The sequence below is a fragment of the Scyliorhinus torazame genome, chromosome 1 (genome assembly GCF_047496885.1).
Source record: "Scyliorhinus torazame isolate Kashiwa2021f chromosome 1, sScyTor2.1, whole genome shotgun sequence".
Taxonomy (NCBI): Eukaryota; Metazoa; Chordata; class Chondrichthyes; order Carcharhiniformes; family Scyliorhinidae; genus Scyliorhinus; species Scyliorhinus torazame.
In genome coordinates, this window is record NC_092707.1 from 286,729,781 (window position 1) to 286,757,357 (window position 27,577).

The 27,577-nt window shown below is 49.8% G+C and overlaps 1 protein-coding gene and 1 pseudogene across 1 annotated transcript in view; both read left to right on the forward strand.

Annotated features, from left to right (window-relative positions):
- Positions 1-27,577, forward strand: part of spred2b (sprouty related EVH1 domain containing 2b) — a 175,207-nt gene that overhangs the window by 118,140 nt on the left and 29,490 nt on the right. The gene's annotated exons all lie outside the window — the stretch shown is intronic.
- Positions 9,227-9,754, forward strand: LOC140421966 (protein ZNRD2-like; annotated as a pseudogene).

A 27,577-nucleotide genomic window follows, 5' to 3' on the forward strand; every position in this document is an offset into this window, starting at 1 on the left:
CGCTTTCTCCCCCCATCTCGCTTTCTCCCCCCCCCCCCGTCTCGCTTTCTCCCCCCGCCTCGCTTTCTCCTCCCCCCCCGCCCCGTCTCGCTTTCCCCCCCCCCCCCCCCGTCTCGCTTTCTCCTTCGCCCCCCCCCCCGTCTCGCTTTCTCTCCCCCCCCCCCCCCGTCTCGCTTTCTCCCCCCCCCCCCCCCTCCCGTCTCCCCTTCTCCAACCGTCTCGCCTTCTCCCACGTCTCGCTTTCTCCCCCCCGTCTCGCTTTCCCCCCCCCGTCTCGCTTTCTCCCCCCCCGTCTCGCTTTCTCCCCCCCGTCTCGCTTTCTCCCCCCCGTCTCGCTTTCTCCCCCACCCCCGTCTCGCTTTCTCCCCCACCCCCGTCTCGCTTTCTCCCCCCCCGTCTCGCTTTCTCCCCCCCCGTCTCGCTTTCTCCCCCCCCCAGTCTCGCTTTCTCCCCCCCCCCCCGTCTCGCTTTCTACCCCCCCCCGTCTCGCTTTCTCCCCTCCCCCCCCCCCCCCGTCTCGCTTTCTCCCCCCCCGTCTCGCTTTCTCCCCCCCCGTCTCGCTTTCTCCCCCCGTCTCGCTTTCTCCCCCCCCCGTCTCGCTTTCTCCCCCCCCCGCCTCGCTTTCTCCCCCCCGTCTCGCTTTCTCCCCCCGTCTCGCTTTCTCTCCCCGTCTCGCTTTCTCTCCCCGTCTCGCTTTCTCCCCCCCGTCTCGCTTTCTCCCCCGCCCCCCCCCCCGTCTCGCTTTCTCCCCCCCCCGTCTCGCTTTCTCCCCCCCCCCCCGCCTCGCTTTCTCCCCCCGTCTTGCTTTCTCCCCCCGTCTTGCTTTCTCCCCCCGTCTTGCTTTCTCCCCCCGTCTTGCTTTCTCCCCCCGTCTTGCTTTCTCCCCCCGTCTCGCTTTCTCCCCCCCCCCCCTCCGTCTCGCTTTCTCCCCCCCGTCTCGCTTTCTCCCCCCCCCGTCTCGCTTTCTCCTCCCTCCCCCCCCCCCCCCGTCTCGCTTTCTCCTTCCCCCCCCCCCCCCGTCGCGCTTTCTCCTTTTCCCCCCCCCCGTCTCGCTTTCTCCCCCCCCCCTCGTCTCGCTTTCTCCCCCCCGTCTCGCTTTCTCCCCCCCCCCCTCGTCTCGCTTTCTCCCCCCCCCCCCCGTCTCGCTTTCTCCCCCCCCCCCGTCTCGCTTTCTCTCCCCCCCCCCCCCCCTCGTCTCGCTTTCTCCCCCCCGTCTCGCTTTCTCCTCCGTCTCGCTTTCTCCCCCCCCCCCCCGTCTCGCTTTCTTCCCCCCCCGTCTCGCTTTCTCCCCCCCCGTCTCGCTTTCTCCCCCCCCGTCTCGCTTTCTCCCCCGTCTCGCTTTCTCCCCCCGTCTCGCTTTCTCCCCCCCCCCCCCGTCTCGCTTTCTCCCCCCGTCTCGCTTTCTCCTCCCCCCCCCCCCCGTCTCGCTTTCCCCCCCCCCGTCTCGCTTTCTCCTTCGCCCCCCCCCCCCCGTCTCGCTTTCTCTTGCCCCACCCCCCCGTCTCGCTTTCTCCTCCCCCCCCCCTCCCGTCTCCCCTTCTCCCCTTCTCCAACCGTCTCGCTTTCTCCCCCCCGTCTCGCTTTCTCCCCCCCGCATCGCTTTCTCCCCCACCCCCGTCTCGCTTTCTCCCCTACCCCCGTCTCGCTTTCTCCCCCACCCCCGTCTCGCTTTCTCCCCCACCCCCGTCTCGCTTTCTCCCCCCCGTCTCGCTATCTCCCCCCCCAGTCTCGCTTTCTCCCCCCCCGTCTCGCTTTCTCCCCCACCCCCGTCTCGCTTTCTCCCCTACCCCCCCCCCCGTCTCGCTTTCTCCCCCCCCCCCCGTCTCGCTTTCTCCCCCCCCCGTCTCGCTTTCTCCCCCCCCGTCTCGCTTTCTCCCCCCCCGTCTCGCTTTCTCCCCCCCCCGTCTTGCTTTCTCTCCCCCCCCCCCACCCCCCGTCTCGCTTTCTCCCCCCCCCCGTCTCGCTTTCTCCCCCCCCCCCGTCTCGCTTTCTCCCCCCCCCGTCTCGCTTTCTCCCCCCCCCCCGTCTCGCTTTCTCCCCCACCGTCTCGCTTTCTCCCCCCCCCCGTCTCGCTTTCTCCCCCCGTCTCGCTTTCTCCTCCCCCCCCCCCCCGTCTCGCTTTCCCCCCCCCCCGTCTCGCTTTCTCCTTCGCCCCCCGCCCCCCCGTCTCGCTTTCTCTCCCCCCCCCCCCCCCGTCTCGCTTTCTCCCCCCCCCCCCCCTCCCGTCTCCCCTTCTCCAACCGTCTCGCCTTCTCCCACGTCTCGGCTTCTCCCCCCGTCTCGCTTTCTCCCCCCCGTCTCGCTTTCTCCTCCCCGTCTCGCTTTCTCCTCCCCGTCTCGCTTTCTCCCCCCCGTCTCGCTTTCTCCCCCCCGTCTCGCTTTCTCCCCCACCCCCGTCTCGCTTTCTCCCCCCCCTGTCTCGCTTTCTCCCCCCCCCGTCTCGCTTTCTCCCCCCCCCAGTCTCGCTTTCTCCCCCCCCCCCCGTCTCGCTTTCTACCCCCCCGTCTCGCTTTCTCCCCTACCCCCCCCCCGTCTCGCTTTCTCCCCCCCCCCCCCCCCCCCCGCTTTCTCCCCCCCCCCGTCTCGCTTTCTCCCCCCCGTCTCGCTTTCTCCCCCCCCCCTCGTCTCGCTTTCTCCCCCCCGTCTCGCTTTCTCCCCCCGTCTCGCTATCTCCCCCCCCTCGTCTCGCTTTCTCCCCCCCGTCTCGCTTTCTCCCCCCCCCCCCCCTCGTCTCGCTTTCTCCCCCCCGTCTCGCTTTCTCCTCCGTCTCGCTTTCTCCCCCCCCCCCCCGTCTCGCTTTCTTCCCCCCCCCCGTCTCGCCTTCCCCCCCCGTCTCGCCTTCCCCCCCCCGTCTCGCTTTCTCCCCCCGTCTCGCTTTCTCCCCCCGTCTCGCTTTCTCCCCCCCGTCTCGCTTTCTCCCCCCCGTCTCGCTTTCTCCCCCCCGTCTCGCTTTCTCCCCCCCCCCCCCCGTCTCGCTTTCTCCCCCCCGTCTCGCTTTCTCCCCCCCGTCTCGCTTTCTCCCCCCGTCTCGCCTTCTCCCCCCCCCCGTCTCGCCTTCTCCCCCCCCCCGTCTCGCCTTCTCCCCCCCCCCGTCTCGCCTTCTCCCCCCGTCTCGCCTTCTCCCCCCGTCTCGCTTTCTCCCCCCCCCGTCTCGCTTTCTCCCCCGTCTCGCTTTCTCCCCCCCCCCGTCTCGCTTTTTCCCCCCCGTCTCGCTTCCCCCCCCCCCGTCTCGCTTTCTCCCCCGTCTCGCTTTCTCCCCCCTGTCTCGCTTTCTCCCCCCCGTCTCGCTTTCTCCCCCCCCCGTCTCGCTTTCTCCCCCCCCCCCCCCCGTCTCGCCTTCTCCCCCCGTCTCGCCTTCTCCCCCCGTCTCGCTTTCTCCCCCCCCCCGTCTCGCTTTCTCCCCCGTCTCGCTTTCTCCCCCCCCCGTCTCGCTTTTTCCCCCCCGTCTCGCTTTCTCCCCCCCCCCCGTCTCGCTTTCTCCCCCCCCCCGCCTCGCTTTCTCCCCCCCCCCCCGCCTCGCTTTCTCCCCCCCCCGTCTCGCTTTCTCCCCCCCCCGTCTCGCTTTCTCCCCCCCCCGTCTCGCTTTCTCACCCCCCCCCCCCGTCTCGCTTTCTCACCCCCCCCGTCGCGCTTTCTCCCCCCCCCCCGTCTCGCTTTCTCCCCCCCCGCCCCCCGTCTCGCTTTCTCACCCCCCCCGTCTCGCTTTCTCACCACCCCCCGTCGCGCTTTCTCCCCCCCCCCGTCTCGATTTCTCCCCCCGTCTCGCTTTCTCCCCCCCCCGTCTCGCTTTCTCCTCCCTCCCTCTCCCCCCCCCCCCCCGCCTCGCTTTGTCCTCCCTCCCCCCCCCCCCCCCCCCGTCTCGCTTTCTCCTTCCCCCCCCCCCGTCTCGCTTTCTCCTTTTCCCCCCCCGTCTCGCTTTCTCCTTTTCCCCCCCCCCCGTCTCGCTTTCTCCCCCCCCCCTGTCTCGCTTTCTCTCCCCCCCCCCCCCCCGTCTCGCTTTCTCCTCCCTCCCACCCCCCCCCCCGTCTCGCTTTCTCCTCCCTCCCACCCCCCCCCCCCCCGTCTCGCTTTCTCCCCCCCCCCCCCCGTCTCGCTTTCTCCTCCCCCCCCCCCCCCCCGTCTCGCTTTCTCCTTTCCCCCCCCCCCATCTCGCTTTCTCCCCCCCGTCGCGCTTTCTCCCCCCCCGTCTCGCTTTCTCCCCCCCCCCCCGTCTCGCTTTCTCCTCCCTCCCACCCCCCCCCTCGCTTTCTCCTCCCCCCCCCCCGTCTCGCTTTCTCCTTTTTCCCCCCCCCCCCCCGTCTCGCTTTCTCTCCCCCCCCCCCATCTCGCTTTCTCCCCCCCGTCTCGCTTTCTCCCCCCCGTCTCGCTTTCTCCCCCCCGTCGCGCTTTCTCCCCCCCGTCGCGCTTTCTCCCCCCCGTCGCGCTTTCTCCCCCCCGTCGCGCTTTCTCCCCCCCGTCTCGCTTTCTCCCCCCCCCCGTCTCGCTTTCTCCCCCCCCCGTCTCGCTTTCTCCCCCCTCCCCGTCTCGCTTTCTCCCCCCCCCCCCGTCTCGCTTTCTCCCCCCTCGTCTCGCTTTCTCTCCCCCGTCTCGCTTTCCCTCCCCCGTCTCGCTTTCTCCCTCCCCGTCTCGCTTTCTCCCTCCCCGTCTCGGTTTCACCCCCCCCCGTCTCGCTTTCCCCCTCCCTCCCTCTTCCCGCCCCCCCGTCTCGCTTTCTCCTCCCTCCCTCTTCCCCCCCCTGTCTCGCTTTCTCCTCCCTCCCTCCCCCCCCCCCGTCTCGCTTTCTCCTTCCCCCCCCCCCCCGTCGCGCTTTCTCCTTTTCCCCCCCCCCGTCTCGCTTTCTCCCCCCCCCCCCCATCTCGCTTTCTCCCCCCCCCCGTCTCGTTTCTCCCCCCCCCCCCCGTCTCGCTTTCTCCCTCCCCCAGTCTCGCTTTCTCCCCCTCCCCCCCCGTCTCGCTTTCTTCCCCCCCCCGTCTCACTTTCTCTTTTCCTCCCCGTTTCGCTTTCTCTCTTTCCCGCCTCCCCCCCCCGTCTCGCTTTCTCTCTTCCCCCCCCCCCCGTCTCGCTTTCTCTCCTCTTCCCCCCCCCCCCCCCCGTCTCGCTTTCTCTCTCTCCCGTCTCGCTTTCTCTCTCTCCCCGTCTCGCTTTCTCTCTCTCCCCGTCTCGCTTTCTCTCTCTCCCCGTCTCGCTTTCTCTCTCTCCCCGTCTCGCTTTCTCTCTCTCCCCGTCTCGCTTTCTCTCTCTCCCCGTCTCGCTTTCTCTCTCTCCCCGTCTCGCTTTCTCTCTCTCCCCGTCTCGCTTTCTCTCTCTCCCCGTCTCGCTTTCTCTCTCTCCCCGTCTCGCTTTCTCTCTCTCCCCGTCTCGCTTTCTCTCTCTCCCCGTCTCGCTTTCTCTCTCTCCCCGTCTCGCTTTCTCTCTCTCCCCGTCTCGCTTTCTCTCTCCCCCTCTCGCTTTCTCTCTCTCCCCCTCTCGCTTTCTCTCTCTCCCCGTCTCGCTTTCTCTCTCTCCCCGTCTCGCTTTCTCTCTCTCCCCCTCTCGCTTTCTCTCTCTCCCCGTCTCGCTTTCTCTCTCTCCCCGTCTCGCTTTCTCTCTCTCCCCGTCTCGCTTTCTCTCTCTCCCCGTCTCGCTTTCTCTCTCTCCCCGTCTCGCTTTCTCTCTCTCCCCGTCTCGCTTTCTCTCTCTCCCCGTCTCGCTTTCTCTCTCTCCCCGTCTCGCTTTCTCTCTCTCCCCGTCTCGCTTTCTCTCTCTCCCCGTCTCGCTTTCTCTCTCTCCCCGTCTCGCTTTCTCTCTCTCCCCGTCTCGCTTTCTCTCTCTCCCCGTCTCGCTTTCTCTCTCTCCCCGTCTCGCTTTCTCTCTCTCCCCGTCTCGCTTTCTCTCTCTCCCCGTCTCGCTTTCTCTCTCTCCCCGTCTCGCTTTCTCTCTCTCCCCGTCTCGCTTTCTCTCTCTCCCCGTCTCGCTTTCTCTCTCTCCCCGTCTCGCTTTCTCTCTCTCCCCGTCTCGCTTTCTCTCTCTCCCCGTCTCGCTTTCTCGCTTTCTCTCTCTCTTCCCCCTCCTTCGGCTGTACAGGAGGGGAGGAAGAAGAAAGGAAGAGCAAGGGCAGCACAGTGGTGCAGGGATTAGCACTGCTGCCTCACGGCGCCAAGGTCCCAGGTTCGATCCCAGCTCTGGGTCACTGTCCGCGTGGAGTTTGCACATTCTCCCTGTGTCTGCATGGGCTTTGCCCCATAACCCAAAGATGTGCAGGTTTGGTGGATTGACCACACTAATTGCCGCTAAATTGGAAAAAATGAATGGGGTACTCTAAATTTCTTTTAAAAGGAAGAGTAATAGTGATGAGGGTTTGTTAGCTGGGGGTGCAGACTGGCGATTCTGTGGCCATAGACTTTATTCCAGGGTGGTATATTCCATTCCTGGTGCCAAGGTCAAGGATGTCACGGAGCGGTTGCAGAACATTTTTCTGGGGTGAACAGTCAGAGGTCATGGTCCATGGCAGTGCCATTAACTGAGGTAGGAAGGGAATGAGGACCTGAAAGCAGTATTCGGGGAAACTCGGAAGGAGATTGAAAAGTAGGACCTCTAATGCAATTAGAACATAGAACATAGAACATTACAAGCAGTACAGGCCCTTCGGCCCTCGATGTTGCGCCGACCTGTGAAACCACTCTAAAGCCCATCTTCACTATTCCCTTATCGTCCATATGTCTATCCAATGAGTTATCTCGGGTTAACTTCCAGTCCCACATGCGAGTGAGCAGAGAAATTGGAGAATTGAGGAATTGAACATGTAGCTTGAGAACTGGTGTAGGAGGAAGGGCATCAGATTTCTGAGGCATTGGGACTGGTTCTGGGACAGGTGGGACCTGTGCAAGATAGACAGCTGCATCTTAGCAGTTCCGGGACTAACATCTTCTGCAGGGAGATTCTCTGGTGTTGTTGGGGAGGGTTTAAACTAGATTGGCAGGGAGGTTGGGAACCTGAGGGGGAACCCAGATTGGAGAGAAGCAAAACTGGTAAATGGAAGCAGGAAGGAAAAATAGAAGACGGGCAAAGCATAGGCAAGCATCAAATAGGATCAAAATAGAGAATAATGTTAAGAAAGCAGAATTAAAGGCACTCCATCGGAATGCGTGTAGCATTCTGAACAAGATTGATGATTTGCAGACACAAATAGTAAATGGGCGTGATTTAGTTGCCAGTGCTCTGAATAAGGAATGAGATCAGTGCATTAGTAAATGACGATCTTCGATCTTAAGTCCCAAAAAGCGTGCTTGTAGGTGAATTAGACATTCTGAATTGTCCCTCCGTGTACCCGAACAGGCGCCGGAATGTGGCGACGAGGGGATTTTCACAGTAACTTCACCGCAGTGTTAATGTAAGCCTACTTGTGACACTAATTGTGACTTCTACTTATTATTATCAAAGGATGTACAATCCGTTTGGGTGGAACAAGGAAACAGCAAGGGGCAGCAAACATTGGTGGGGGTTGTTTATAGGCCGCCAAACTGTAATGGTAATGTTGGACACCGCATAAATCAGGAAATATGAGATACATGCGATGTGGGTAATACAATAATAATAGATGACTTCAATTTATATATAGACTTGAGTAAACCTCATCAGTACTAATGCTGTGAAGAAAGAATTCCTGTGTACAAGATCGGTTTCTGGAGCAACACATCGAATAGCCAACTAGGCATTAGGCTATTTTAGATTTTGTATTATGTACTGAGAAAGGGCTAATTAATAATTGCTGTAAAGGAGCCTTTAGGAAATAGTGACCATAATATGACAACATTTAAAAAATGGTGTAGTTCATTCTGAAATTACGGTCTTAAATCTGAAGAAAGGCATTTTTGAAGGTATGAGGGGGTGAGTTGGCTACAGTGCATTGGGACAATGCACTCAAAAAATTGACAGACATGCAATGACTACTATTTAAGGAAATATTACAAACATGCATTGCTCTAAGGCACAAAAACACCCAAAAGGGAAAGCTCAATCAATTGTGATTAACAAAACATTAGATCAAAGGAAGTGGCTTATAAGGTTTACAGGAAATATGATAAACCTGAGCGTTCGGAACAATTTAGAATCCAGCAAAGGAGGACCAAGAAGTTGATGAAAAAAGGGAAATATGGATATGATGAATACAAGCTGGCAATTGATGAAAATGAAATTGTCTATTTTGGCAGGAAGAATAAAAAAGAAGCTTATTATCTAAATGGTGAGAGATGCATAGCTCTGGTGCACAGAGGGATCTGGGTGAGCTAGTGCATGAATTGCAAAAGGCTGGTGTACAGGTACAGCAAGTAATTAGGAAAGCTAATAGAATGTCATCCTGTATTGTGAGGGGAATATATTACAAGAGTAGGGAGGTTGTGCTTCAGCTGCACAGCTCATTGGTGAGATCACATCCGGAGTATTATGTACAATACTGGGTCTCCTTATTTAGGGAAGGATGTAAATGGATTGGAAGCGGTTTGGAAAAGGTTTACAAGGCTAATACCTGCAGTGGACAGGTTGTCTGAAGAAAGGGTGGACAGGCTAGGTTTGTAAAGACTGGAGTTTGGAGGAATAAGAGGTGACTTGATCCTGAGGGGTATTGACGGTGGATGTGACGAGGGTGTTTCCCCTTGTGGGAAAATCCAGAACCAGTGGCTGTGGTATATTGGGATTTTCAGAAGGCTTTTGAAGGCCAGGAGGTTAGTAAGTAAGATTAAAGCACATGGGATTGGGGCTAGTTTGCTGAGGCAGTGAGTAAGAATGACCAGGATGGCAGCTGGCTGTTACTAGTGAATACTGCAAGGAGCAGCTGTTTACAAACTATATCATGGTTTTTAAACTGCGGATCGCGACCCGCGGGTGAATTGCAGCCCGGGGTCAGGAGGGCCGTGGGGCAATCAGCCTCAGTATTCCCGATTTGCGGGAGAAACGCACAAGGCCGTAACCAACTGTTAAGAATGTCGGCTGAAGGGCGGCACGGTGGCGCAGTGGGTTAGCCCTGCTGCCTCATGGCGCCGAGGTCCCAGGTTCGATCCCAGCTTGGGTCACTGTCCGTGTGGAGTTTGCACATCCTTCCCGTGTTTGCTTGGGTTTCGCCCCCACAACCCAAAAAGATATGCAGGTTAGGTGGATTGACCACGCTAAATTGCCCCTTAATTGGAAAAATTGTATTGGGTACTCTAAATTTGAAAAAAAAAGAATGTCGGCTGCAACTTCCAGCAACAGCATGGCTCTGAATAGTGGGGGTGAGGAGGTTACATGGACCGCCCCCACCTCCCCATCTGAGGCAGAGATGAGGGTGATCGAGGCCCACCGTGAACACTATGATAAGATCACCAAACTGATGGGGAATTACCTGTTGAGAGGATAGTCTGCTAGGAGACTGTTGGCAGGAATGTGGAACAGTCATCTGTCGGGAGCTGGACTCTGGCGTGGTCAAGGACAACCCAGCTTTGAATCCACAAGCGGTCCCGTCTCCAGTGAGGGAGTGACAGCTCGTGGAGCCGCTCCACTCCGGATTTTCCGCCGACGCAAGGACTCTGTCTGCCCCTTTTCCCAAGGCTCCATGAACCAGCCCCTCCCCGTGCTGAGGGCGCCGCGGTTCCCTGCCTGGACAAAACGCGGGCCCTTGCCCACAGGGAGGCTGAGTGGACCATCTTGCAGAAGCGAAGCGGGCCTCATCTGTGGAGTACAGCTCACAGCTCTGTATCTTGATCAGAGCAACTCCCTGCATAGCCTGAAGTGGCTGGCATAGTCGTATGATGGATTGGGGGGTTGAGGGATGGGGTGGTCTCTGTTAGTGGCTCTGCCTCCATTGCAGTGGACCTGTCCTGAATCTGATGGCACAGTTCTCTGTTACATTGGCTTTGCACATCCTCCAAGCCCATGTGAATGTCCTGCTAGGACAGTTTGATCTCCTCCGCCATATTTAGTTTTGTTCTGTAGGAGAGCAAATTGAGCCTATGTTGCCAATGGGACATTTAGCAGTTAACTATGTTTACAAAGGGCGGCATGGTGGCGCAGTGGATAGCACTGCTTCCTCACAGCGCCGAGGAACTGGGTTCGATCCCAGCCCCGGGTCACTCACTGTGTGGAGTTTGCAAATTCTCCCCATGGCTGTGTGGGTCTCACCCCCACTACCCAAAGACCTGCATGTAGGTGGATTGGCCATGCTAAATTGCCCCTCAATTGGAAAAAAGAGAGAATTGGGCACTTTAAATTTTTTTTTAAAACACGAAACAAAAAAAAAACCCACGTTTACAAGGCTTCAGGCCACCTAGCCTTGAACAGGATTGCCAATTCTGACTGAATGTATTCCTGGAGGAAACATCTGAACAACAGCTCGACCCAGTCAAAAGAGCCTGTCCATTTCTCCCATCTCCAATATTTTTGTAACTAATAAACACAGCCGTTAAATTTGTTTTAAAAAGAACTGGCTTTTAAATGCAACGATGTAACCTTGCCGCCAGAAGCAGCGGCAGAGTGCAGGTCATGTGCCCGGCAGATATACTGACACCATGTGCCCTGTACGTCCGTGCTTTTGTTGCAAATCACAGAGGAGAGATTCCTCCATCTTTTAGCTGTCAGCAAGCGAGCAACAGGACTGCAAGGAACTGAAGATGGATCATTTTGTAATAAGGAAGAGTGGGCCAGAGACACAAGCAGGCCAGGATCTCTCAACTTAATCTCTGGAGAGAGCTGCGCAGGAGAGTCCACAGGACAAAGCTGTGCTAGTGTGAGCTGTCATGGGTCCCAAAGGTTGGCAGAATGGTAAAGTGGGTCCCGGGAAAGAAAGTTTGAAAAACTCAGATCTATATAAATGATTTGGATTTGGGGGCCAGTTGTAATAACTGGGTGGGAATGTAAGTTGAGAGGAGGATGTAAGGAGATTTCAAGGGGATTTGGGCAGGTTAAATGAATGAGCAAGAACATGGCAGGTGGAATATAATGCGAATAAGTGTGAAGTTATCTATTTTGGTAGAAAAATGCAAAGCCAGAATCTTTCTGAAATGGTGAGAGGTTGAAAGGTATGGGTGTCCAAAGGGATCTGAGTCACTAAAAGCTAGCATGCAGGTGCAACAAACAATTAGGAAGGCAAATGATCTGTTGGTCTTTATCACAGGGGGAATTGAGTAATGGAGTGAGGATTTGTTGCTGCAACCTTGGCAAGACCTCATCTGGACTATGGTGTACCATTTTGGTCCCTTTATCTAAGGATAGATATACTTGGCATAGAAGGAGTGGAGGTATACCAGATTAATCCCAGAGGTGGCGAGATTGTCGTATGAAGAGACTGAGCCTGTATTCTCCAAAGTTGAGAAGAATGAGAAGGGTGACCCTCATTGAAACTTAGAAAATTCTTACAGAGTTCGACAGGGTAGAATGTTTCCCCTGGCTGGAGGATCCAGATCCGAGGGGTGTAGTTTTAGGATAAGGGACAGGTCATTTAGGCCTAGAGGTTGGTGAATCTTTGGAATTCTCTACCTCAGAGGTCTGTGGAAATGCAAACATGAGTGTGTTCAGAACCAAAATAGACATATTTCTGGATACTAATGGCATCAATGGATAGTGCAGGAATGAGGTAGATGATCATCCATGATCTAATTGAAAGGTGCAGCCAGCCGAATGGCCTACTCCTGTTCCTATGTTCATACTATAATGTGCTTCTTTCTAGTCTTTACTTGACTCAACCATGTGATAATGTCCAGCCAGGCCACAGGAGGGTTGCAGGCACTGAGGTGTTGGGTAAATCTGTGAATTGGCAGCCCGTGCATTATTCCACCACTAAAGGCCCAGGAATCAGTGTGTCATGCAATGAGCATCCTTCCTGGCCATACCCATAACCATCTGATACTTTGCTTTTATCCATTAAACACAATGTCAGCAACCTCAGCACTCATAATAATGAGTGAGGTAAACATTGAAAAAGCACCAAGTGCCAATGTTTAGGCCTCGATCTTTGATCCGGATGTTATCCAATACAAATCAATCAAGATTTGTAACATTGCAGGTTAACAGTTTTGCTCAGCATGGGAGAGATATTTGCAATGCGCTGTGTAAGTGTCAATCTTTCTAAAAGTTTCATGAGGGTGTTATTTTATTTTCAAACCACTTCCCCTCTTACGCCCAAAACCAACGAATTTGACCGAGGAGCCTTTGATCAGATTGAAATCCAAGGGTGTTAAGTGCTTTGTGTTTTACACATTTTTTCCCCACCCACATTCTCTTGAGATTCATGTCATTGTTTCCATGCCCAAAGCTGCCATTTGCTGCGTTTTTGCAAATATACTGGGCTTGCAAAGTAGTTCATCCAGTGTGTTGGACATGAATTCTTCACTAGGTTCATTTGTTTTTGGACAGTTGTTCTCTCAGCCTCTCCGGGGTTTTGTTGTGACATTTGATCCGTGCATTCTTAACTGACAGGCCTTTGTTGTGCCTGTCACAGGTATACAAGTTATCGCTTAGCAATACAGAACTTGTGTGTTGCTGGAGAAGTGGCCTGCTGTCAAAGCTTTTATGAGTCTATCTTTAAGAAAGGGTGCTCCTAGTTAAATGGTTACATCTTAACAGAAGTCCTTTTATGCACCGGGATTGTTTGAATTTTGATGTGTTTATCCTCAATACTGGGGCCCCACAAGGCTGAGTACTTCGCCCCCTACTATAGTGTGGCAAAATATGTGGCTCCAACTCCATCTACAAGTTTGCTGACGACACAACCATAGTGGGTCGGATCTCGAAAAACGTTGAGTCAGAGCACAGGACAGAGATTAGAGAACCTAGTGGGTAGGGTGCAGTGACAACAATCTCTCCTTCAATATCAGCAAAACTAAGGAACTGGTCATTGACCTCAGACAAAGTATCATACGCAGCCCGGTCTGCATCAATGGTGCCGAGGTGGAGATGATTGACAGCTTCAAATTCCTAGGTGTGCGCATCATCAACAATCTATCCTGGTCCACCCACGTCGATGCTACGACCAAGAAAGCACAACAGCGCCTATGCTTCCTCAAGAAACTAAGGGAATTCGTCATGTCCACATTGACTCTTACCAACTTTTACAGGTGCACCTTAGAAAGCATCCTATCTGGCTGCATCACAGCCTGGTATGGCAACTGCCCACCCAAAACCATAAGAAACTGCAGAGAATCGTGAACACAGCCCATTCCATCACACAAACCTGCCTCCCATTCATTGACTCTGTCTACACCTCCCGCTTCCTTGGGAAAGTGGGCAACATAATCAAAGACTTCTCCCACCTGGGTTAGTCACTCTTTGAACTTCTTCTATTGGGCAGGAGATACAAAAGTCTGATAACATGCACTAACAGATTCAAAAACAGCTTCTTCCCTGCTGTTACCAGACTCCTGAATGACTCTCTTTTGTTTTTAATTTAGAGTACCCAATTAATTTTTTCCAATTAAGGGGCAATTTAGTGTGTTCAATCCACCTACCCTGCACATCTTTGGGTTGTGGGGGCGAAACCCACGCAAACACAGGGAGAATGTGCAAACTCCACATGGACAGTGACCCAGAACCGGGATCGAACCTGGGACCTCGGCGCTGTTTTGAGTGCTGAGACTGCAGTGCTACCACTGCGCCACCGTGCTGCCCTCTGAATGACTATTTTGGACTGATCTTCTCACATCTTCTTTACTGAATAGTACTGCACTCCGTATGCGTCAACTGTTGTCAGTGTGTATGTATTTACACTGTGTATTCATGCATGTCCTATGGGTTTTTTTTCATATATGGAATGAATGATCTGCCTGGACTGTTTGCAGAACAATACTTTTCACTGTACCTCGGTACACGTGACAATAAAACCAAGCCGATCCATGAATTAAGCATTGTCATTATAAAATCTGATGCCTGAGCCTTAATGTTAAAGCTTCATCCATCTCTTGAACTCTCTGTCTCCAATCTCCATTCCAATTCTTAGGTTTTGCTCAAGTGAACCTGTCATTCGCAATCCAATGAATCATCTGTCGTGGGCCCTGGTCTATGTTACTCCTAGTTTTTGGCAGGATGCGTATACTTAGTTTTGATGAATTCCTCAACCTTTCTGATTCATTTCAGTTTCCTGATACAAACAATATTGTCGAGAGAGTTTTTGCATATTATTGGAGGGTGTTCTGAATGTATCACTGGGATATTCCGAGTTCCTATCCCCAGGCTATGTGGAAGGGATTTGAATCTCCAATGTGGTCAGATCTAGGCCTCCAGCATATAGAATCTCATTTGTGGTGGCACATTAGAATGTTGCAGTATCTCCTTTAACCAACTTTTCATCTGTCTATCCAGTTGGGTCATTGTATTTTGAGAAGTTTGTCAAATCCATGAAAGGAGATCTTCAGGATAATAATATGGGTTTTGAACTCTGTTGAATTTTTGGGTGACTCTCAGCTTGATCTATTGAATAGTATTGGTGATAGAAGCTCGCATGCTTGATGCCCCATTTTATGTGCATGGTCAGTTTTGATTCTATCACTTTTTATCATCATAGTTGTATCCTTATATAGATTCTGAGCCAACTGAATGAACTCTCTTGGCACTTGCATCTCATGACGACCTTAAACAGCATCTTGTGTCCAACTGAGTTGAAAGCTTTGGTTAAGTCTACACAGTCTCTAGCCAGCTTTGTTACTATTCTTGGGCACCTTTATGACGAGATTTTCGGAGCATCCAGTGGCAGTGGCAATGAAACCTTCCTGCCGAGGTTTGCGTTCCAAAGCCTTGAATAGCCATGCAATTATTTCAGTGAAGTGGTGCAGTAGCGAGGCAGAATAATATGGGTACGGTTGTTATTGGCAGCCAGTTGTCAATGAGGTGTGCCTTGTCTGTACCATTAGAGTTTCTTTAAAGTCTCTGAGATGGTGGCTTATTTGAATCCGTGTGCAGAGCTGCAGGAGTGTGATTTGTGTCATCTTTCATGTAGTTTACAAGGTCACTAAGTTTTAACCTATTCTGTTGCCTGCATCATCATCTGTGCTTTTGCCTGTTCAATCTCCCCTCTCTCCCATTACCATCAGCTTGTTTTGGTCACTGTGACCTATGTAAACATTGATTTCTTGATAATTGCCATTTTTGTTTGTCTTTGCTGAAAAGTAACATTTCAGTTCCTCTGAGTTCATTTTGCAGCTGATATTTCTGTCAAGCTGGCCAGCCAACATTGATAAAGTTGGTATAATAGCTGAACAAATTTGTTGGTGCTTTTTTGGGGGGATTTCCATATCTGTCTCCACTGATGTGCGTTCATTGTCACCTGCCTCCTCCTCTTGTAAGGTTTGGCTTTGCTAATCTCTAGCATCATCTCCATAGTTTTCTCGATTTAAACTGACACTCAGTGTCCTTCATTCGTGGCCCTTGTTACCAAGTAATTCCTCACCTTGGGTGGGCTGGTCATTGCATTCTCTCTGTTTGGGGATCCCTCTTGCTGAGTTTGTAGTTCAAACACACTGATTTGTGTTCGATCAGCATCTACTGAATCCTCTACATCTGATAGCACCAAATCAAGGAGGCTTTCTTGGGGGCCAGTTTCTGTTTCTGCGACAGCCACTTGGAGAACATGACATTTGTCAGAAATCGTGTTTATTTTCTTGGATTTCTCTGGGGTACTGGTCTTTCTTTTTTGTTAGTGCTTTGGATCTGCTGATCTAGTTCCATCAGGAGTCTAATCTCATCCTCCGATCAATTTGATTTTCTGCTCGATCGCTTCAGTTCTTTCCTCATTCCTCAGTTGCATTGCTGGCCAAGTCACCTCTGAGTTGTTGATTTTAGATCACTTTTTTTTTTGCAGGAGAAATGGTCTTTGTGCGCAGGCTGGCTGCTGCCTTTCCATTTGGCAGACAACTTAGCAATGTTGCAACCTTTATCTCTTTTAATGTATCTGGTGCAAATGGCCGGTTGTTTCTCCAGTGCAGTGGGAGGATTTGGATAGGATCAGAAAGGAGTCCTGGAACATCACCTAATCTCACTCGATCATGCGGGGGAATTATAGAGATTGTTCTGGAAAGAGAGTTATACATTCAGTTGCAACGCAAGTGCTGCCGTCTGGCAAAAGAATATTCTGCCCATCTCACAAATGAGTAATGTGGTATATTAATTTCCGTGCCAGTATGATGCCATGTACATTGACAAACATTCCAATGATTGACATATTGTATCAAGCAGAATGTCCTTTTGGCTTGCAAAGCTCAGAACATAATATGTGAGGTTCGATGTGATTCTGTGATTGGACAGCATTTGCTGAACAATCCTTAACAACCAACTTAAGGAGGGCGGCACGGTGATGCAGTGGTTAGCATTGCTGCCTTACAGCGCCAAGAACCTGGGTTTGATCCCGGTCCTCGGTTACTGTCCGTGTAGAATTTGCACATTCTCCCTGTGTTTGCCACCTCCACCACCCAAAAAGATACGCAGGTATGTGGATTGGTCACGCTAAATTGCCCTTAATTGGAAAAAATAATTGGGCACTCTAAATTTATTTTTAAAAAACAACCAAGTTAAGATTATTGGAAGCCATATCTATTTATACACAGGGACCTGTCCTCTGCAGGCAAAAGGGATAAGTCCAGGCATTGTGGCTTTTTTGAATTAAACAGAAGTGTGGGATATAGTTCCTTGGTGCATTCTCCCTGGCAATACCTCAACCGATCAGCATATTTGCCTTTTCCCATGTCTTATAAATTGTTATTCTCGTTGAAATTTGGTATTCTCCTGTCCTGATGAGTGCAAGATGAAAGGTTTTGACAGCATGCCTTTTTTTCAGCAAAACTAGAACATATTCTGTTGCCCAAGAAACCATATCTCCTTCTAGCAGTCTTTGGATTTAGAGTTTTTCCTTAAGAAATGCAAGCTAGGATTTATATGAGCTCTTATTAACGGAAATGTTTTCAGTTATCGAGGCCAATGTTTGTTTGTGGGATTAGCGCAGATAAACCCCACAGAACAAACCCTGCCATCATGGGTCAGATGTCTCTGCCACACCGCACCCATACTCAACATTATTTTGTGGGTTCACCCAGGACATTGAGGTTTCATTCCAACATGTGTCCAACTAAGTGGTGGCCTTGAGTCATCTTACCCTAATGCCATCCTTTTTTAAAAATAAATTTAGAGTATCCAATTTTTTTTTTCCAATTAAGGGGCAAATTTAGCCCGACCAATCCACCTACTCTGCACGTGTTTGGGTTCTGGGGGTGAGACCCACGCAGACACTGGGAGAATGTGCAAACTCCACACAACAGTGGGCCGGGGCCAAGCCCGGGTCCTCTGCGGCGCGAGACGGCAGTGCTAACCACTGTGCCAGCGTGCCGCCCCACCCCAGTTACATCCTGCTGTGAATTCTGGCTAAACTAGGTGAGTGATCAAGGAAACCAGCAGTAAATCTTAACTCTCTCTCCTTGTTTGCAACTCTATTCTTCAAAGGTGAAGATTTGAGTTATTCCAGAATCCTTAACTGCTTATCTAGCTGGACATTGTGTTTCTTTACAATCTACATGCTTTTAAAAGGCATGTTTTGTGTCATTTAATTTAATTTCGGTCTTTGAAATCTGGAAATAAAAAAAGTCTGTGAGCAGGAAGCTCGCGAATTATCATTAAAATCCCAGCTTGTGCGCTAATGTCCTTCAGGGAAGGAAATTTGCCATCCTTACCCAGTGTGACCTACATGTGACACCAGTCCTGACATGGTAACTTTTCTGTTGCCTTCGAGTGCCAAGCAAATCACTCCAGTGTAATGCACTGGTTCAAGTGGGAAGGTCACTGCTACCTGAGGGTAATGAAAGCAGGGCAACAAATGCCAGAGGCTTTAAAAAAAAAAACATTAAAACAGAACAGAAGGGCAGGGGGGAGAGGAGCAGAGCATTAGTAATTGGGGACTCTATAGTCAGGGGCACAGATAGGAGATTTTGTGGGAGCGTGAGAGACTCACGTTTGGTATGTTGCCTCCCAGGTGCAAGGGTACGTGATGTCTCGGATCGTGTTTTCCGGGTCCTTAGGGGGGAGGGGGAGCAGTCCCAAGTCGTGGTCCACATTGGCACCAACGACATAGGTAGGAAAGGGGACAAGGATGTCAGGCAGGCTTTCAGGGAGCTAGGATGGAAGCTCAGAACTAGAACAAACAGAGTTGTTATCTCTGGGTTGTTGCCCGTGCCACGTGATAGTGAGATGAGGAATAGGGAGAGAGAGCATTTAAACACGTGGCTACAGGGATGGTGCAGGCGGGAGGGTTTCAGATTTTTGGATAACTGGGGCTCTTTCTGGGGAAGGTGGGACCTCTACAGACAGGATGGTCTACATCTGAACCTGAGGGGCACAAATATCCTGGGGGGGAGATTTGTTAGTGCTCTTTGGGGGGGTTTAAACTAATGCAGCAGGGGCATGGGAACCTGGATTGTAGTTTTAGGGTAAGGGAGAATGAGAGTATAGAGGTCAGGAGCACAGATTTGACGTCGCAGGAGGGGGCCAGCGTTCAGGTAGGTGGTTTGAAGTGTGTCTACTTCAATGCCAGGAGTATACGAAACAAGGTAGGGGAACTGGCAGCGTGGGTTGGTACCTGGGACTTCGATGTTGTGGCCATTTCGGAGACATGGATAGAGCAGGGACAGGAATGGATGTTGCAGGTTCCGGGGTTTAGGTGTTTTAGTAAGCTCAGAGAAGGAGGCAAAAGAGGGGGAGGTGTGGCGCTGCTAGTCAAGAGCAGTATTACGGTGGCGGAGAGGATGTTAGATGGGGACTCTTCTTCCGAGGTAGTATTGGCTGAAGTTAGAAACAGGAAAGGAGAGGTCACCCTGTTGGGAGTTTTTTATAGGCCTCCTAATAGTTCTAGGGATGTAGAGGAAAGGATGGCGAAGATGATTCTGGATATGTGCGAAAGTAACAGGGTAGTTATTATGGGAGACTTTAACTTTCCAAATATTGAATGGAAAAGATATAGTTCGAGTACAATAGATGGGTCGTTTTTTGTACAGTGTGTGCAGGAGGGTTTCCTGAAACAATATGTTGACAGGCCAACAAGAGGCGAGGCCACGTTGGATTTGGTTTTGGGTAATGAACCAGGCCAGGTGTTGGATTTGGAGGTAGGAGAGCACTTTGGGGACAGTGACCACAATTCGGTGACGTTTACGTTAATGATGGAAAGGGATAAGTATACACCGCAGGGCAAGAGTTATAGCTGGGGGAAGGGCAATTATGATGCCATTAGACGTGACTTGGGGGGGATAAGGTGGAGAAGTAGGCTGCAAGTGTTGGGCACACTGGATAAGTGGGGCTTGTTCAAGGATCAGCTACTGCGTGTTCTTGATAAGTATGTACCGGTCAGACAGGGAGGAAGGCGTCGAGCGAGGGAACCGTGGTTTACCAGGGAAGTAGAATCTCTTGTTAAGAGGAAGAAGGAGGCCTATGTGAAGATGAAGTGTGAAGTTTCGGTTGGGGCGATGGATAGTTACAAGGTAGCGAGGAAGGATCTAAAGAGAGAGCTAAGACGAGCAAGGAGGGGACATGAGAAGTATTTGGCAGGAAGGATCAAGGAAAACCCAAAAGCTTTCTATAGGTATGTCAGGAATAAGCGAATGACTAGGGAAAGAGTAGGACCAGTCAAGGACAGGGATGGGAAATTGTGTGTGGAGTCTGAAGAGATAGGCGAGATACTAAATGAATATTTTTCGTCAGTATTCACTCAGGAAAAAGATAATGTTGTGGAGGGGAATGCTGAGTCCCAGGCTAATAGAATAGATGGCATTGAGGTACGTAGGGAAGAGGTGTTGGCAATTCTGGACAGGCTGAAAATAGATAAGTCCCCGGGACCTGATGGGATTTATCCTAGGATTCTCTGGGAGGCCAGGGAAGAGATTGCTGGACCTTTGGCTTTGATTTTTATGTCATCATTGGCTACAGGAATAGTGCCAGAGGACTGGAGGACAGCAAATGTGGTCCCTTTGTTCAAAAAGGGGAGCAGAGACAACCCCGGCAACTATAGACCGGTGAGCCTCACGTCTGTAGTGGGTAAAGTCTTGGAGGGGATTATAAGGGACAAGATTTATAATCATCTAGATAGGAATGATATGATCAGGGATAGTCAGCATGGCTTTGTGAAGGGTAGGTCATGCCTCACAAACCTTATTGAGTTCTTTGAGAAGGTGACTGAACAGGTAGACGAGGGTAGAGCAGTTGATGTGGTGTATATGGATTTCAGCAAAGCGTTTGATAAGGTTCCCCACGGTAGGCTATTGCAAAAAATACGGAGGCTGGGGATTGAGGGTGATTTAGAGATGTGGATCAGAAATTGGCTAGCTGAAAGAAGACAGAGGGTGGTGGTTGATGGGAAATGTTCAGAATGGAGTACAGTCACAAGTGGAGTACCACAAGGATCTGTTCTGGGGCCGTTGCTGTTTGTCATTTTTATCAATGACCTAGAGGAAGGCACAGAAGGGTGGGTGAGTAAATTTGCAGATGATACTAAAGTCGGTGGTGTTGTCGATAGTGTGGAAGGATGTAGCAGGTTACAGAGGGATATAGATAAGCTGCAGAGCTGGGCTGAGAGGTGGCAAATGGAGTTTAATGTAGAGAAGTGTGAGGTGATTCACTTTGGAAGGAATAACAGGAATGCGGAATATTTGGCTAATGGTAAAGTTCTTGAAAGTGTGGCTGAGCAGAGGGATCTAGGTGTCCATGTACATAGATCCCTGAAAGTTGCCACCCAGGTTGATAGGGTTGTGAAGAAGGCCTATGGAGTGTTGGCCTTTATTGGTAGAGGGATTGAGTTCCGGAGTCGAGAGGTCATGTTGCAGCTGTACAGAACTCTGGTCCGGCCGCATTTGGAGTATTGCGTACAGTTCTGGTCACCGCATTATAGGAAGGACGTGGAGGCTTTGGAGCGGGTGCAGAGGAGATTTACCAGGATGTTGCCTGGTATGGAGGGAAAATCTTATGAGGAAAGGCTGACGGACTTGAGGTTGTTTTCGTTGGAGAGAAGAAGGTTAAGAGGAGACTTAATAGAGGCATACAAAATGATCAGGGGGTTGGATAGGGTGGACAGTGAGAGCCTTCTCCCGCGGATGGATATGGCTGGCACGAGGGGACATAACTTTAAACTGAGGGGTAATAGATATAGGACAGAGGTCAGAGGTAGGTTCTTTACGCAAAGAGTAGTGAGGCCGTGGAATGCCCTACCTGCTACAGTAGTGAACTCGCCAACATTGAGGGCATTTAAAAGTTTATTGGATAAACATATGGATGATAATGGCATAGTGTAGGTTAGATGGCTTTTGTTTCGGTGCAACATCGTGGGCCGAAGGGCCTGTACTGCGCTGTATTGTTCTATGTTCTATAACAATTTCCTCTTCCCATTCTTTACAGTGATAAGTTCCTAATACGCCTCTCAGCTAGTCTAGTCCCTGCAGCAGAACATGTTCAGAGCATTTCTCAGCCACTTTTGCCAAAACAGGGTACTTACTAATGGACTCGTAATGTGCTCAGCTGGGCAGCAAGCTTGAATCCTGACCTGTGTGTTTGGCTCTGCTTCAATTTCCGGTTCTAGTACAGGGTGAAATCTACACCCCTGTAAAAACAGTAGTCTAATATGTCATCAAACTGGGTGAAGACGGTTCTATATATTTTGTCAGGCCTTCGTACTGATTGATTGGTCAAGAACCTGCTAATTTACTCTTGGCTCAATGTTTATCTTCGGTGCCTTGTCTCTCCGCATTCCATCCATACAATATTCCAACGCCTTGGTTACCTCGGGAATTTGCACATTACAGTGAGACTAGCTGTCTCACTCTAATATGCAGATTTGCTAAAGTGTGATCCCACCCACAAAGGACGGAGTTTACATCGCAGCGTATCACAAGATCGGTTAGACCTCGCAAGGAGTAAATCCCGGGAGCGGGGTCTCCCGGATTTTATCGGCCACGCTGCATTTTGGGCGCCCTGTATTTCTGTGGTAGCAGTTCCAGTTTTCAGTTCTGGATTACAAAAGTATCTACTGTTGGGTGGGAATGTGGCCTTTTACTCATCATTCATTCCCTTCTCAATGCAGATTGCTGGAAAATACTGAAATGTTAATTTGACTGCCTCTACCTGTTGTACTGTAGCCAAATTTGCAGGCGACACAAAAATAGATGGAAAGGCAAGTTGCAAGAGGGATGCAAACAGTTTACAAAGAGATATTGATAGGTTAAGTAATTAGGCAAAAATGGAGTATAATGTGGAAAATGTTTGGAAAGGAGAACAAAAGAGCCTCTTCCCTCATGAAATCCTGTTTTCTCAACTCTCAAATGGCCAACATTCCAGGGAAGGACAAAGAAAACACTTCAGACACTCTGAAGTTCTTAAAGCACAGCAACATTGATATTAATGACTGGAAGGTGCTTGCTACCAATTGTTCAGAATAGTAACAACTTATCCATCAAACTGCATCCTGAGTCCCAACATCTTAATGATGACAGCGCGGTGGCAAGGAAGGAAAGAAAATAAAAAATTCTTGCACTTCCAATCCCACTACCTCGTAGGATGTCCTGCCCCATGGTGCCAATAGATCTGTGGGTTGAAAATCAGCATGTTCAGCGACATGCAGACCCATGGCACAAACACACAACCCTGAGCACACGTCATTCTCGAATTGAGGGACAGCTGAAAACTACAATAATCTTTGTGGATGTACTCTTGTTACAATTTTTTTTAAAAATTTCGAGTACCCAATTCATTTTTTCAAATTAAGGGACAATTTAGCGTGGCCAATCCACCTGACCTGCACATCTTTGATTTGTGGGGGGTGAAACGGTAGCATTGTGGTTAGCACAATTGCTTCACAGCTCCAGGGTCCCAGGTTCGATTCCCGGCTTGAGTCACTGTCTGTGCGGAGTCTGCACGTCCTCCCCGTGTGTGCGTGGGTTTCCTCCGGGTGCTCCGGTTTCCTCCCACAGTCCAAAGATGTGCAGGTTAGGTGGATTGGCCATGCTAAATTGCCCTTAGTGTCCAAAATTGCCCTTCGTGTTGGGTGAGGTTACTGGGTTATGGGGATAGGGTGGAGAACTGGACCTTGGGTAGGGTGCTCTTTCCAAGAGCTGGTGCAGACTCTATGGGCCGAATGGCCTCCTTCTGCACTGTGAATTCTATGATCTATGAAACCCACACAAACGCGGGGAGAATGTGCAAACTCCACATGGACCATGACCCAGAGCCAGGATTGAACCTGGGACCTCGGCGCCGTGAGGCAGCAGGGCTAACCCACTGGGCCAGTGTGCTGCCCTCCTGTTACAATTTATATCAGTTTAATGCTTTTTTAAAAATGAATATTAATCACATTTGAGATTGTTCAGCAAATATTGTTCCTTTTCGTTTGCATGTTTAGGTGTGGATTTGATTGTTGAGTCATTTGGCCTATATATTGCCAAACAATTAAAGCTTTCCAAGTTTTGGGGAAAAAATCATTAAAGTACCCAATTATTTTTTTTCAATTAAGGCCCAATTTAGCGTGGCCAATCCACCTATCCTGCACATCTTTGGGTTGTGGGGGTGCTACCTACGCAGATGCGAGCAGAATGGGCGGCACGGCAGCACAGTGGTTAGCACTCTTGCTTCACAGCGCCAGGGATCAGGGTTCGATTCTCAGCTTGCGTCACTGTCTGTGTGGAGTCTGCACGTTTTCCCCATGTCTACGTGGGTTTCTTCTGGCTGCTCCGGTTTCCTCCCACAAATCCCAAAGACGTTAATTCTCCCTCTGTGTACCGACTAATCAAGACTTTTATTATGTACAAACTCCACACGGACAGTGACCCAGGGCCAGGATCAAACCCGGGTCCTCAGTGCCATGAGGCAGCAGTGTTAACCACTACGCTGCAATGCAGCCCCTCTGAGTTCTTAATGTGTAACTGAATTTATTTTTCACACTAATTTGAGATCTTCCAAAACTGGCCCAGAGCAATTGTATTGTTGATGTTATTTGATGGAACAGACGTTTACCTCTTTGATTCGCAAAGTATTTCAAACACATTTAGTTCCTGGGTGGCAATTTTAATGAGATGTTTTTAAGAGAAAATCGGTTTTAATTAGATCAGTGATGACTGAGCTCCAGCATTAGCTGCAACCTGATGTAGTCTTTGACTGGCATGTTAATATGTAGACCTGGTGGCCTTTGTGTCCATGTGGCAGAGTGATGGATAGTGCAGATTTGTAATAGTTATTGTCAAAATCATTAAAATAAGTGGCAAATAATGTTGGAAGTTGAAGGGAGTCTGTAAGCTGGCAACCCTGTGTACACAACCTCCATTCAATTTATAACTATGAGAAGAAATTAGTTTTAATTGCATTTTCAGTTGTTTTGTTTTTCTTCCCTGACAACAGTTTCTAGAATGCTGCCTTTTTCAATTGGATAGATCTGTCTTCCAGCTTTTCCTGAGTTGGCCCCTGCACACAGACAGGACAGTACAGGAAATATTAGTGCAGTTTTTCTGATGTTGTGCATGGTGGTTATTAGATGTTGCATCACTTACTTCACATTAACAATCTTTAAAGAACTCTATTGGTTGTGAGCAGCATCAAGTGCCATTCAGCACGAGAACATTGTTTCGATAAAGGGGAAGAAATTCAAATGTTCCAATACATTCCAGAGGGAGCCCAGTACGCCCATTGTGTCTGTACAGTCCTGTTCTCTCCCCGCTGCCCTTTAATTAATTTTTTTTAAACAGCTTCAAGTATTTCTCCGATTCTCTTTTGAAAGTTATTATTTAATCTGGTGCCACTGCCCTTTCGGGCAGCAGATTCCAGGTCCCAGCAACTGCAGTAATAATCCACCAATGGTAGAAAAACCTCCTAATATGATTCACCAGTGGGGTATCTGCCAAATGGTGGACAGAAAAGATTGGCGATCCTTTGCCTTGAATGTCTTCCGACCCTGATTGATGCAGCCTATCGGAGGATGGTTACCACCCGTATTTGAGCCAGATTACAACACGGCAGTTCTGCTCGGATGTGGCTCCCTCATATCGGGTACCTGAAGGTTTCGTTTTCCCTTCCTCCATGTGTGAGTTCATTAATTTATTATTTTTGTTTTTATAAATTTAGAGTACCCAATACATTTTTTCCAATTAATGGGCAATTTAGCGTGTTCAATCCACCTAGCCTGCACATCTTTGGGTTGTGGGGGCGAGAATATGCGAACTCCACACGGACAGTGACCCAGAGATCAAACCTGGGACCTCGGCGCCGTGAGGCAGCAGGGCTAACCCACTGCGCCACCGTGCTGCCCAGTGAGTTCATTAATAAAGCTTGTGGTTCCAGTGAACGAGTTTTACTGTTGATTGCTTTTCAGGAATCAAACTGACAAATCCGGATTAGTCTGCCAAATTAAACAAATAAAATACAAACTTGCATTCAAACTGTCCTGAGTGACCAATACAAATGGATTTCTCCTGAAATATTTTACAGTGAATTCCTGCACAAGTTATAGCAGCTAGCAGAGGTACTGGTATCCCACTGAAAACAAATGCCCTCTCTGAACTGACGATTACATCCTAGCAACAAGGGAAGTTAACTGACTTTGTTTCTCAGTGTTCATGAGACAAATTTAGGATGTGAGTCTCCATAAAATACTTTTCATATGCCACGAAGATGATCCAATTTAAAGCAGATGGAGCTACAGAGAAAGATTAATCTCAACAGACCTCTGCCACACTCACCACCGAAACTCTGTTCCCATTTTACATGAATGATCTCTTTATAAACTCCATTACGTAAGAAGCTGGTCTATAAATGTAACTATGTGAAGAGCCATGGGCTGTAGTCAATATTCCATTTATAGCTCCGATACCTCATTTCCGTCTTTTTCTCGTACTATCAGGGATGCACACTCCTGCTGTATGAGGTTTATAACGTGGGTCATCAGCGCTTACCCTCTAGAATCAGAATGCTATAACACAGGCTTAACATGGTGGTAAGGCCCCTTTGATGGGTGATCCTTTGGGGGCCACATGTCGAGGCCGGAGACATTGGAGGACGAACATGTAAACTCTGGGCTGGAGGATGGCAGTGGGAGCCAGAGCTTTGTTTGGAGTAGACCGATAGCGATGTGCTGTTAAAACCCTGAATGTATATACTTGTTCTTAGTCAATGAATCTTTAATTCATTACTTGCTACATTGAGTCACTTTGAGTTATTACACTTAAGCATCAGAATCCTTTGTTCTTCTGATTGGGAAAGCATTATCTACTTATGGATGCTATCTGTTAAATCCCCATCTAGTTTAACTTTTTCATTTTCAAATATTTTTTTTCTGTTTCAAAAGTTACAGTGGAATCTTCTTTCAACCCCCAGCAACATGTCCTGGTGACGTTTGCGTGGAAAACGTTTCTTCAGTTGCTCCTTTTCGGTTTTTTTTGACAAATTCATGTCCTTGAGTTACCAATTGATGGAAACCACACTTCTCAATGTATCCCTTCAACAGCCTTCAGGGTTATGAATGCCTCTAACTGCTTGCCTCTGAACCACCTTTGTCCTAAGGAAAAAGATTAATATGCTCTAGTTTCCTCTCAAACGGTTCTAAACCACGAGACATTAACGAACAACCTGCTAGAATGTAATCACCCACATTTCCCAACCTGGAAATCTCCTTTAGGAGGTACCGTTACATTTTCTGATTACAAAATCTCACTTTTCCGTGTGGTATGGTATTTCAGAATTACAGCCACAAACCTTGCGTGACATTCCTTTTGTTTTCATTATTTCACAAAAAGAGTATCGATATTTGCATTAAAACTTAGAAAACGTTTTTGAAAGTTCAAACTGGTCTCGTAACAGTAATCAGTAAATAAATTGACGATGTTGAACTTCATACCAACTTTCCCTGTGTGAAAAGAGCTTTATTAAAATAAATTTAGAGTACCCAATTCTTTTTTTTCCAATTAAGGGTCAACTTATCATGGTCAATTCACTTACCCTGTGCATTTTTTGTGGTTGTGGGGTGAGACCCACGCAGACACTGGGAGAATGAGCAAACTCCACCTGGATAGTTACCCGAGGCCAGGATTGAAACGGGTCCTCGGCACTGTGAAGCAGCAGTGCTAATAACTGCGCCACCGTGCCGCCCCCATGTGTGAAGAGCTTTATTGGGTTATATTCTGCCACTTGCGGAATAAGATTCCTGAAACAGAAATCAATTGTATCATTAATGTGACTTGTTAACTTTAAAACTTGCAGATTCAAAGTTTTCTCCATGATTGAATGGGTCTATTTCTCTCCTGGCTATATTTGAGTGGAGTCTTTCTCCCAAACTGCTTGTACCTTGTACTGGCATCTTCTGCCATCTGGTCATTTTTGAAATGGGAGACTGCAGCATTTGGGAGTTTTGAAATATCCTATTGAGCTACTAATGGCATTCAGTAACAATTTGGGCTTCCAACAGTAAGTTTTGTATTTAATTGTGCAAGATGCTGATTGCATGTGGACTGGTGCAAGTCATTATTGATATGTAAATCACTGTTGGATCATTCTCATGACTTGTCTCAAAAATACATTTATTGGATGCAGAAAGGTTTTTGAGCAGGGTGCTGCTGCGTGAGGACTGTTGACTAACTAACTG